Source organism: Eurosta solidaginis, chromosome X (assembly GCF_040869045.1).
Source record: "Eurosta solidaginis isolate ZX-2024a chromosome X, ASM4086904v1, whole genome shotgun sequence".
Taxonomy (NCBI): Eukaryota; Metazoa; Arthropoda; class Insecta; order Diptera; family Tephritidae; genus Eurosta; species Eurosta solidaginis.
Window position 1 is genome coordinate 4,408,184 of NC_090324.1, and position 13,793 is coordinate 4,421,976.

General features: G+C 40.7%; 1 protein-coding gene and 1 pseudogene across 1 annotated transcript in view; both read right to left on the minus strand.

The window, feature by feature from the left end:
* The window catches only part of Ca-alpha1D (Ca[2+]-channel protein alpha[[1]] subunit D), a 6,221,746-nt gene that overhangs the window by 3,580,809 nt on the left and 2,627,144 nt on the right, over nt 1–13,793 (minus strand). The gene's annotated exons all lie outside the window — the stretch shown is intronic.
* LOC137234333 (AP-1 complex subunit beta-1-like) overlaps nt 4,313–13,793 on the minus strand; it is a 96,695-nt pseudogene continuing 87,214 nt past the window's right edge.

Below are 13,793 nucleotides of genomic sequence, written 5' to 3' on the forward strand. Positions count from 1 at the left end.
GGAAGGGACAGGCTGGGATGAAGATGTGTCTGAAACTACTCTACATCGGTGGCAATCATTCATGACGGACTACGAAAAGATCAACGATATACGCATACCGCGATGGGTTCACTACACATTGAAGGACAATATCGAAATACATGGATTCAGCGATGCCTCGGAAAAAGCATATGCCGCCACTGTTTTCCTGAGGGTACAAACAAAGGATCAAGTCTTCACCAACCTGTTGATGGCCAAAACGAGAGTAGCCCCGGTCAAAACCATATCATTGCCACGACTGGAACTCTTCGGCGCAGTCCTACTTGCAGAAATTATAGAGTCGGCCATAGAAAATATGCAACTTTCAAACATTAAAGTAACTCTTTGGACAGATTCGACTATAGTACTGGCATGGATCAGAAAACCACCATGTTCGTGGTCAACGTTCGTGGCACATCGAATAACTAAAATCATCGATAAAGTAGGAGACAAAGTATGGCGGCACGTAGACTCCGCGTCAAATCCTGCAGATTTGGCGAGCATAGGCCTCTACGCTTCGGACCTAATCAACAATTCTCTGTGGTGGCAGGGACCTTCTTGGTTACAAGAAGACAACGAAAATTGGCCAACACAAGAAGAAGATTACAATACGAATATGGAGGAAAAGAGGGTGAAAGTTCATACAACTTTGGTCAAAAATAACTTTGATATTCTGGATAGGTTTTCCGATTTACCAAGGGCTTTGCGGGTTATATCCTATATTCTTCGGTTTTTCCAGAATACGCACCCAACAACTAAAGCCTCCTTTAAAAGGGTTTCTCATTCGATAGCCTCTGACGAAATAGAAAAAACAACACGAAGATTGATAACAGTATGCCAAAGGCAACATTATCAAGAAGAGTACGCAAATTTGAAGTCAGGAAAACTAATAAATGGCAAGAGTGAGATTCTACCCCTGAATCCATATATAGACGAAAAAGGCATCATTCGAACTGGGGGGCGGACTGGGGCATCCAAAGACATGTCTCATAACGAAAGTCATCCCATTATGCTTCCTTACACTTGCAGGTTATCAAGACTTATAGTTCAATCCTCTCATGAGACCACCCTGCATGGAGGGAACCAGCTGATGCTACGTCATATCCGCACGCAGTACTGGATCCCACGCGTTAAAGTCATGATAAGGTCGGTTATTCACAACTGTAAAGTCTGCACTATTTACAGGAAGCGGACACAAACGCAACTTATGGGGATCCTTCCGAAAGAGCGCACCACCTTTACTAGGGCCTTCACAAACACTGGGGTAGATTTCGCGGGACCATTCGATATAAAATCCTACCGAGGGAGGGGATGTCAAATTTCAAAAGGATATGTTTGCCTGTTTGTCTGCTTTTCGACGAAAGTCATCCATCTCGAAGCGACAAACGACCTTAGTACCGGGTCCTTCCTAGCTGCCTTCGCCAGATTTGTATCCAGACGAGGCTGTCCAAAAAGCGTTTACTCCGACAATGGTACTAACTTTGTCGGAGCTTTTCGATCTTTACGATCCGAGTTTAAAGCATTTCTGCGTGAAGCAAGGGACGGAACAGTGAATAAATATAGCCATCACATTTTAGAATGGCATTTTATACCGCCAAGCGCCCCTCACATGGGAGGTTTGTGGGAAGCGGGGGTAAAAAGTTTTAAGACCCACTTTAGAAAGATCGCGTCCGATCATAAATATACTTTCGAAGAGTTTACAACCCTCTTATGTCGAATTGAGGCCTGCCTCAACTCGAGACCTCTAAGTCCCTCATCCAACGACCCTTCCGACCTGGAGCCGCTTACTCCAGGCCATTTTCTCGTAGGTGGGCATCTTCTAGCTCCACCTGAACTCGACTGTAATGAAAACACTGCCTCCATTGTAAACCGATGGCAAAAGATGAAAGCCCTTCATCAAACCTTTTGCAAAAGATGGAAATCGGAATATCTCACCGAAATCCAGAAACGGTATAAATGGAAACATCCACAATCCAACTTAAAACCCGGGGACCTAGTCGTCATCAAGGAGGATAGCCTACAACCGAACGAGTGGAAAATGGGGAGAGTCATCAACACACACCCAGGTTCCGATAGCCGTGTACGTGTTGTTGACGTTCATACAATGAAGGGACAAATTACGAGACCAATCGCGAAATTGGTACTACTTCCGCCCAACGACAAGGAAAATGAACTTTAATAGTCCATATCCCTTTATTCCAAATAACCCAGCTCTCGTTTATCCCGAACGAGGCCAACACACCGATAACCCTGCTCTCATTCCCCTGAACAAGGCCAACATACCCTAACGCAGACTCACTATCTGCCCCAGAATACAATTGAATTAGCAACCACACATTCAAACTTAAAAGTATTTTCGAATATAAAATTAAGGTACACGTCGTAAAGGTGTAAAAGTGCAAATAAATGTTTAACAAGCCGGCCCAATAAAGCCGCACGGCGTTCTTTGCCCTAACCCAAATAAGCATGCGTTGCGACAATGTAAAGGATGTGTGCAAACGTCGAATCTAAATGTTACGCAGAACAAAAATTGGAAATCGAGTTAGTTTTTCACGCAGCAAATTCAACTTGGGTTGCTCTCATATAACTTGTATGTACATGAGACATTTTTTGACAGAAAATTACTTGCGTGCGTTTATATTGGGTTGGCTGTAAGAAACACAAGGTGGTGTTCTGAATAGCAATCCGGCCTGTTCTGGATTCCGACTCGCTTTGAAAGGTCAGGCGGGGTTGATTTCGAGTCGATTTCTTTTTGGTGTTCTCAGTTCCGATTTAAACAAATCGATTCGAAGCTGATTTCGTATCGTTTTCATATCGAGTCGATAATAAAGCGAAACAGCTGTTTTTCTTTATTTTGGTTTTAGTTAAATTAAAATTGTGCAAAAATTTGAACAAAATGCCAGCACCAATGGTTTTCGGAAATGCAGAGGCAACAAGACAATTGCAATTTTGCATAAAAAACGCTAAAGAATCGATCGATCGAAATTGAGAACACGTCGGCTTGCTTTCGACCGGAATCGCTTTGCTTGGGTGGGTCAATTTTTGATAGGAGTTTTCAAATTGAGATTTATTATACTACATAAACAAATAGTCCAGCAAAACGTTGTAATAAATCTTCCAAATAAAATGAATAATTTAATAAAACTTATTTGTGGGGAAAATAATGTAATGATCTGTGCTTAATGGGCTAAATACTTTCGATTCCGGAGAACCGGTCTGAATAACTTAAATCCCAATTTGAATATCCTAATATTTTCCACATAAGACAACTAAAAGTGGATACGACATTTTACAAATTCATGGATGTCACATTCATGCGTACATGTGAGGAAAACAAATATACATAAAATAGTTCAGAGATCATCTAAGAACCACACATAAACGAATATGTCTATAGTGTTGCCAGTTGTTTGTTCCGTACAAAGTGTTTAAAATTAAATTTTTTATATGGAAAAAAAATCTGAAACACCCTTCAGGAAACAAGTTTTTTTTCAAAAATCATTACAAACTTCCATTTTTTGTACTCCAAAAATTCTAAATAAAAGTTTGAAATTTTCATGAAGACTTGCAAAAACTATTTATTCCTTTTTTTACTTTTGGATCAACCAAGAAAAATAAGATAACAGAAATTTTGCAAACATTACTCGCAGTTACTGAAATATTGTAATGATAATGAGCGATATTCAAATAATTTTAATTTTACCCTCAATGAACAAGAACTTTGTATTGGTTTTTTTAATGTTAACAATCAAGAGTAATGTCAGAGCATATTTTAATGACAATACACAGTTAGAGTGGGAAGGATAGGAAACAGGAGATTGGGCACAGCCTTTAACTTCCAGTAACTACATATTTATTCCTATAATTTAACACAAATAGCACGTTATTTCATAATTTACTAAAAGGTATTTCCAATTCTGAGAACCCCTATCAGCATTAAAAAACATAAATTAAATTACAATAAGATTACCAGCCTCCTTAAATTGGGTACTTGCATGATTGCTGTTACACATACACATCGATTGCTTACTTGGGCAGCGTAATCAAAAGCCAACGATAAATAACAACAGCTTTAAGGATATCAACCCAAATAATCTGGTAGAAGTCAAAATGTAGTCGCGCTTTATTTAAGCGGTGCTCTGCAACTGATCACAGTTGTAAAGTTTATACAAAAGGAAAGCTGAAACTTTATTGGTTCTGATTTGTGACGATGTCCAAGTAAGTAGACGTTATAAGCATACAGCTTATATTTCATTTACATGTATCTTTCCTAATTTGTTTACATTTTCCCTACTTAATCCGTCTTTTCCATGTCGAGCAAGCGTGCTTGTTCATTTTGCTTTGCTTCTGCAGCGGAGGGTTGTCGCATATTTACACTAAAGCAGATGCGATTAAAATGTTCACACATTTCATTCACAACATTTGAACCATAATACCATGTCAGTAAGTACATTCCAGTTGAACCCCACCTACTCAAATCGTAACCCCATGGTAAATACAATACACCGGTATTATATGTTCCCAATGTGAAACATAAAAATTAAAAAACACCACCCAGCACACATAATACATGCGCATGGGTGCCACTGAGTATACAGGACTACGACCAAATATGCTATACAAGCATGCTGGTATTAATACGGCTGTATATGAGTCCAAGCCATGATCGAAGAGTTCGCCTAATGGCCCAGCTAGGCCTATACGGCGCGCTCGTTTGCCATCAATTCCATCCAATGTATAAGCTAAGAATATATTTATTGCGCAACAAAGCACAACCCACACATACGCAACGTAGCCACCAACCGACTATCCAAAACCAATCAAGCACAAGGTATGGAGGAAGTTATTATTTTTCACTCAGCAAAATCAAACCATTTCTTCACTTTGTCCTATTTGATTTCATGGCATCATACACAAGTTTCGGTTTTGTTGTATTTGCATTCAGCTGAAGTAGATTTATTCATAACTTAATTCACATTATTAATTAGAAAAAAATGCGTACGTAACACACCCCACCACAAATTGTTCAACTATTCAGATTTCGTACATACAGTAAATAAGCTTTAGCACAAATAAATTTGTTCTGTGGTACTTCGAATGACTTAAGCGTTTCGCGTCCTTTACGAGCTGCCCGCCGGCCGCAGCGGGGTCAGTGGACAACAATCGCCAATAGATAAAACCACGATCACGCAAATCAGGATTATCTGAATCTTGCGTAGCTAAAGAAAGTACAGGTTGCACGAGCTCTTGCGCGCCAGATGGGCGTTTTAAGAATAATTAAACCGCAGCGGTCAACAATTGCAATCGCACTTGAGTGTTTTTATCTTGGAAGCCTTCCAAAAAGTTATCGAGTAATTCATCAGCATTATCAATACGCCCAGCCTATTCCCCCATAATCCAAACCATGGAGGCACGTGCCTCAGGCTCATCGAGTGTATCAAGATTCTCACAGTGTGCTAATAATGCTTTCAAATTTATTCGGGTACTGGCGGAAAATGTCTTTAATTACAACAGTTGCCTCTTGAACAACATAATTTACTTTGGTTTGAATCAAATCGAGAAGTGTAGAAACGCAGCGTTCGGCTGATGGTTCAACCTTTATAGCACAACGCCCAATGGCGCGTACAGCCTTGCGCACAAAATCTACATCCACCTCAGTGGCATATTCTTTAATTCACTAAAAACTTGTGCAATGTCGGTTTGATTGGCCAAACGTATCATAATGTCACGCTTTTCTAATTTTACATTAATTGGATCATTATACTTAACAAAGAACGCTTTTATCTCATGCTTAAGAATGTCTGGGCGCTTTTGCACAATTAAATTTATGTTACGCAGTGCCACATATTGAACCTCGGGCTCTGAGGAGGGTAGTGTCACGAATGTTGGCGCCAACTTCTTAGTGAGTGTGGCACCGAAATCGCTATCACTTGAAAGCATTTCTAATAATTTCTAATTTCATGAGCACTTTACCAGCGCTCAACACAACTGCTGCATTAGCGTGTGCTAAACGTGGTGTCAAAAAAAAATCAAATCAATTGAGCTTCGCGCTCATCTTTAGGACTATAATTAGCCAATGAATCAAGAATGAATACTTGTCCCTATTCGGTGCATTCGTTAAGCGCAGTAAGCAATTTGTTAATAGTAACTGCGTTCATTTCAACAAGGGGTTGACCCGACTGACTGGCTTCGATGGTTTCACCCAGTGCAGCAACAGCATTGGCCACCACCATGGGATTCGAATCGGAGAGTGAATCTTTTGATTAATCTAAAAGTTCTTGATCTTCGACCATTGATGATAAGATGTCATAAGGCTTAGCAACAAAAACCGCGGCTGTTTTACGTACCTAGGTATCCTCATCCTTCAAGCACCTTCGTGGTGGCTCGCGTAAATATTCGGTTGTCTTACTGATGCGTATACATCCCATCGTACGTACAGCCAAAGCACGTAGAATGGGATTGGAGTCTTCGCAGTCCTACACAGGCGTATTAACTGCCGTAATTGCCGTCTCTGATTGCGATGTAGCGCAATTCATTAAACATCAATAAACCAATTTTTTGGGCTCCAGGTTGTCCGTTTGCATACAATTGACCACATAAAGAAATCGCGTAAAATTTCGCTTCCCAGCGTTACCATGGAATGAAAACCTGAAAATAAAAATATAAAATTAGTCAATAAAAAGTAAGATTACGCAGTTTATCATCTTTACTCACCGCGTGTTTTATATGAATGACATTTTTTTTTCATTCAGGAAATGGAAAAACGTAGCAGATGTCAAAATCTCTACATTTAATGTCCGACTGTCAATGATTATTGTAATACAAACGTTAGGCCTCATGCGCAAGCATCTTGCGCACTACACGTCATGCACTACACGTCATTCACTGCACGTCATGCACTACACGCCGCACTCCACGTCACGCACTACACGTCAGGCATTGCATGCCGCACGACATATCGAGCACAACACGCCACACATGTCGCGTATTACATATCTCGGCCAATCATTCATTTGGTCGAGATTTAAAATACTTAATTCCACGGATCTCAACATTATCGACAATACACGTCAAAAATAATGTTGAATGGTGGAAGTGCAACTCTGTAATACCTTTTCAGCCAGGTTTCGAACCGTTCCGTATGGTGGCAGGCCACTTGTTGTGAAAACAAAGTTCACCACAAATCAAAAATAAATCTTTAGGACTACTTCGGTGACATCTACCGACATAAAATAAATTATAAAATCCCTACAAATTTTTGACTAGGAATATAACCTATGACCGTAAAATGACTAGTCAAATGACGGGGAATGACTAAAGCACCAGCCACATCGCATGGATGCGTGCTAAATCCGTTTTTTCTTCGTTTCTTTGCGCGCATAAGTATTCACTTATGGCCTTTAATTTTTTATTTCAATTAAATTTTATTTCAATAAAATGTTTTTTTTTTTCCTCTTGCGAAAATATATTAGAGATACCTTTTTGTTTACGCCACCCAAACAACATTCCTTCCTCAATTTGGGCATGATCAATGATACCAATATTCTTTCAGATCATGACCCGCTACCAAACGTTATTGGCCAAGTCAGAGGGAGGCGCAAAGCGTTTCGACGTTGCTTGCCAGCTCTGCGGCAGGGATCATAGCCTTAGGATCTGTGCCGAATACCGTAAAAAATCCCCAGAAGAGAGGTTGCGGGCAGTACTTCTGCATAAGTACTGTCCAAACTGTCTGTCGCCCTTTCACCGCGTGGACAAATGTAACAGCAAGTATCGCTGCAAGAGGTGCCAAGAGAAGCACCACACCACGCTTCATTTATGTGAGCGCCGACCGGTAAGCGACGAGACAACCACAAACGGCGAAGACAACACGTCCGACGATGCGTTGTCGATCAACCTCTCGGGGCCGGCTAAATCCTGGGCTCAGCAGGTGGAGGAAGAGGAAATGGAGGAAGAGAGAGCGGAAATGGAGGAAGAGCGAGCAAAAACGGAGACAAGACCGTCAACGGTAAATCATGGGATGCGCAGTTTCCGGCCGTTGTTACAGCATGAAAAAAGCGCGGCGAAAGCAAACAAACGTCGAAACGAACGAGACAACTGGCGGCACCGCGACATTGGACTCCAAGGAGGCCCGACCAAGTCATCCAAACGCGGAAGACAGCAGCGGCGATATAAATCGACGCCATACCATTCTGACGCCCAAAATATGCAAGCACTATCGCGTGGTACACCGGAAGGCTTCCGAACTGGCCGGCTGCTCCCAGCCACGCCAGCGCCCATCATGCGGTCTTTCGTGCCCATTGCGCCGACGGCCATCGTACGCGTCGAATCGCGTGGGCACCTACACTTGGTTCGTGCGATCATTGATCCCTGCGCCGCCAGCACCATCGTCGATGCAGAGCTGGTACGCGATTTGCAGTTAGAGCGCCAAGGACCAGGGCAATGCACACTTATTCTGCGCGGCAAGTTCGGGTCAACGACTCATGTCACTACCCAAGCCGCCGTGGTCAACGGCCACTATCGGTTGAGTCCGCCATCCAATGTGGATCCAAAGGTTGCCGTTCCATTTGAATTTATGCAGCTTGCAGATCCGCAGTTCTACCGCTCATCGCCAGTTCGTCTTACACTCGGCGCTGATCTATACGCCGAACTGATTGTGAGCGAAACGCTAGCAAGAACAGTTGGCGGTCTCCTGACCCAACCGACCGTATTCGGGCTGGTAGTCTCAGGGGCCTGCCAAAAATAGAAGCGTTTCATAAAAACTAAGTAATTACTGCACGGAATTTAAAACCACGTACGTATTTTTAATAACTTCTTTTCTTTTTCTTCACAGGACAACGATACACGAAGTCCATCGTGCGATGTGCAGTGCTTGCAGTCCGCATCTGCACATCGACATAACGCCTTACTGGACGCGCGATCACGTGTCATTCCTTTTTTTTCTTTTCAGTTTTTTTCCTTTCTTGCTTACGGCAAGGGGGCCGGTATGTTTAGGCCACAGGCCTAAATATATCTCCCCCCCTCGTAACATAACTTTCTTTGTTTATTTTCCTTCGTTACTACCACCCACATATTCTTGTGATCACTATACACACAGGCATGTGTGAGTGGTAGTACGTATGTATCTTAAGATTTTACCGCTGTGAGCCCGCGGTACAGCAACTTTGTTGCCGGGAAACCCAACGAAGGAGCTGTATCGTGGGTTCATCGGCTCATGTAGCAAAGAGTCTCGTCCTCTTTGAATCCAGCAGCCAGCAAAGGTACACGTAATCCCCCGTACACGTAAGTTGTCAATTTCATAAAATATATTTAATAATTTCCGAAAATATATTTAATATTTTCATTTTCACAACATCTGTTAAAATCTTCCTTAACACTTGTTGTATTTACATACATTGAATAAAGAAAACACTGTGAATTCCTTTTTTTATTAATACGAAATCTTTTTGGTGTTTTTATTTTCTTCCCCTTTTTTCGCCTTAACTAATCTTTAACAAATACGTGGGTGCGCGCCGTTGCCACCACGCATTTGTTCATAGGCCAAGCTAATAAAAGCGTGTTAAAAAGGGCTCCAGTATGCTCTTTCGTATATGTGCCATGCATCGACTTCTATCATTAATAAAGGAATGCGTTTTTCGCATTATGTGCAAGGTTTCAAATCTATGGCCATTTGGAGCGGCCATAAGTTCAATTGACCTTATGTCCGTTAATCTTATGCCACCCCACCATCACCATATTGCATTGTCATCGAGCCTTGATACGTGTGCAAAGTTTCAATCAAACTTATGGCCATTCAAAGTGGTAATAAGGCCAATTGACCTTATGGCCGTCGACCTTATGTCACCACACCATCACATTAATGCATTTTCATCGACCCTTGATACGTGTGCAAAGTTTCAATCAAACTTATGGCCATTCATAGTGGTAATAAGGACAATTGATCTTATAACCGTTGACCTTATGTCACCACACCATCACATTAATGCATTGTCATCGAGCCTTGATATGTGTGCAAAGTTTCAATCATACTTATTGCCATTCAAAGTGGTAATAAGGGCAATTAACCTTATGGCCGTTGACCTTATGTCACCACACCATCACATTAATGCATTGTCATCGCGCCTTGATATGTGTGCACGGTTTCAATCAAAGATATGGCCATTCAAAGTGGTAATAAGGCCAATTTACCTTATGGCCGTTGACCTTAAGAATACATACTTACATACCTACATACAACTGGAATTTGCTGGAGTGCAAATTTGCTGGAATTCAAATTGGTTTGGTTATATGTTGTACACACCTGCTTTAATGGCTGTGTCAGCATTAATTCTCAAATGCATATTTATGTGTTGATGAACATTTAGACTATTTTTGTAGCAGGTTAGCATATTAGACTGATTTAAATATTTGGGATTAAATTGTTGGCTGTTTACACTACATAAGTTCAATTGACCGTACGTCCGTTAACCTTATGCCAACCCACCATCACATTATTGCATTGTCATCGAGCCTTGATACGTGTGCAAAGTTTCAATCAAACTTATGGCCACTCAAAGTGGTAATAAGGCCAATTGACCTTATGGCCGTCGACCTTATGTCACCACACCATCACATTACTGCATTTTCATCGACCCTTGATACGTATGCAAAGTTTCAAATTAATCAGACTTCTAGAAACCGGTGAAAATTAAGCTCAATGATTCCGTTACATAGATACAGGCCAAGCTAATAAAAGCATGTTAATAAGGGCTCCAGTATGCTCTTTCGTAGATGTGCCATGCATCCACTTCTATCATTAATAAAGGAATGCGTTTTTCGCATTATGTGCAAGGTTTCAAATCTACGGCCATTTGGGGTGGTCATAAGTTCAATTGACCGTATGTCCGCTAACCTTATGTCAACCCACCATCACATTATTATATTGTCTTCGAGCCTTGATACGTGTGCAAAGTTTCAATCAAACTTATGGCCATTCAAAGTGGTAATAAGGCCAATTGACCTTATGGCCGTCGACCTTATGTCACCACACCATCACATTAATGCATTGTCATCGGTCCTTGATACGTATGCAAAGTTTCAAATTAATCAGGCTTCTAGAAACCGGTGAAAATTAAGCTCAAATATTCCGCTACATACAGGCCAAGCTAATAAAAGCATGTTAAAAAGGGCTCCAGTATGCTCTTTCGGAGACGTGCCATGCATCCACTTCTATCATTTATAACCGAATGCGTTTTTCGCATTATGCGCAAGGTTTCAAATCTATGGCCATTTGGGGTGGTCATAAGTTTAATTGACCTTATGTCCGTTAACCTTATGTCAACCCACCATCACATTATTGCATTGTCATCGAGCCTTGATACGTGTGCAAAGTTTCAATCAAACTTATGGGCATTCAAAGTGGTAATAAGGCCAATTGATCTTATGGCCGTTGACCTTATGTCGCCACACCATCACATTGATGCATTGTCATCGACCCTTGATACGTGTGCAAAGTTTCAATCAAACTTATGGCCATTCAAAGTGGTAATAAGGTCAATTGACCTTATGGCCGTTGACCTTATGTCAACACACCATCATATTAATGCATTGTCATCGAGCCTTGATATGTGTGCAAAGTTTCAAATTAATCAGACTTCTAGAAACCGTTGAAAATTAAGCTCAAAAATTCCGCTGCATACAGGCCAAGCTAATAAAAGCATGTTAAAAAGGGCTCCAGTATGCTCTTTCGTAGATGTGCCATGCATCCACTTCTATCATTGATAAAGGAATGCGTTTTTCGCATTTTGTGCAAGGTTTCAAATCTATGGCCATTTGGGGTGGTCATAAGTTCAATTGACCTTATGTCCGTTAACCTTATGTCAACCCACCATCACATTGTTGCATTGTCATCGAGCCTTAATACTTGTGCAAAGTTTCAATCAAACTTATGGCCATTCAAAGTGGTAATAAGGCCAATTGACCTTATGGCCGTTGACCTTATGTGACCCCACCATCACAGTAATGCATTTTCATCGGTCCTTGATACGCATGCAAAGTTTCAAATTAATCAGACTTCTAGAAACCGGTGAAAATTAAGCTCAAAAATTCCGTTACATACAGGTCAAGCTAATAAAAGCGTGTTAAAAAAGAGCTCCACTATGCTCTTTCGTAGATGTGCCATGCATCCACGTCTATCATTAATAAAGGAATGCGTTTTACGCATTATGTGCAAGGTTTCAAATCTATGGCCATTTGGGGTGGTCATAAGTTCGACTGACCGTATGTCCGTTAACCTTATGTCAACCCACCATCACATTATTGCATTGTCATCGAGCCTTGATACGTGTGCAAAGTTTCAATCAAACTTATGGCAATTCAAAGTGGTAATAAGGCCAATTGACCTTATGGCCGTTGACCTTATGTTATCACACCATCACATTAATGCATTGTCATCGTTCCTTGATATGTGTGCAAAGTTTCAATCAAACTTATGGCCATTCAAAGTAGTAATAAGGCCAATTTACCTTATGGCCGTTGACCTTATGTCACCACACCATCACATTAATGCATTGTCATCAGTCCTTGATACGTATGCAAAGTTTCAAATTAATCAGACTTCTAGAAACCGGTGAAAATTAAGCTCAAAAATTCCGCTACATACTGGCCAAGCTAATAAAAGCATGTTAAAAAGGGCTCCAGTATGCTCCTTCGTAGATGTGCCATGCATCCACTTTTATCATTAATAAAGGAATGCGTAAAAAGAGTTTATATAACAGTAGTAGAAGGTTAAACAATCGTTTATAGTTAATCACCTCAAAATAAAATTATAATACAATTTAAGTTATTAAAAGAATGATTTAATTCACAGTTAAAAGCGTGGTGTGCTTGATATTAAATGTTACAATCATTATATTGGCAACTATCTCAGAGCAAAGGTATGAAATGTAGTCAAATGCACCCCACGCTTTTTAATCTGAATTAAATTATTCTGTTAATAACTTAAATTTTATTATAATTTTATTTTGAGGGGATTAACTATAAACGATTGTTTAACCTTCTACTACTGTTATATAAACTCTTTTTAATTGAAGTTTATTTTCCATTTTTTAGTTTGGTTTGCTATCAAAGCATGTTTTTTTATTTTTTTTTAACTATTATTTATTTTTAATTTTTTAGTCAAAGTTTTAGTCGAGAGTGACGAAACCTCGAAACGCCACGGTCCATGGATGAATCCAACCCCACGGCACCGAAAAGGGGCAAGACGCAGAGAGGCTGGCCGCCGTCTTTCGCCGAAATTGCCAAGGGTCGGCAGATCAAACCTATGGCCGTTCAAAGCGGTAATAAGGCCAATTGACCTTATGGCCGTTGACCTTATATCAACACACCATCATATTAATGCCTTGTCATCGAGCCTTGATATGTGTGCAAAGTTTCAATCAAACTTATGGCCATTCAAAGTGGTAATAAGGCCAATTGACCTTATGGCCTTTGACCTTATGTCAACACACCATCATATTAATGCAATGTCATAGAGCCTTGATATGTGTGCAAGTTTCAATCAAACTTATGGCCATTCAAAGTGGTAATAAGGCCAATTGACCTTATGGCCATTGACCTTATGTCAACACACCATCATATTAATGCATTGTCATGAGTCTTTGATACGCATGCAAAGTTTCAAATTAATCAGACTTCTAGAAACCGGCGAAAGATACGCTCAAAAATTCCGCTACGTACAGGCCAAGCTAATAAAAGCGAGTTAAAAAAGGTCTCCACTATGCTCTTTCGTAGATGTGCCA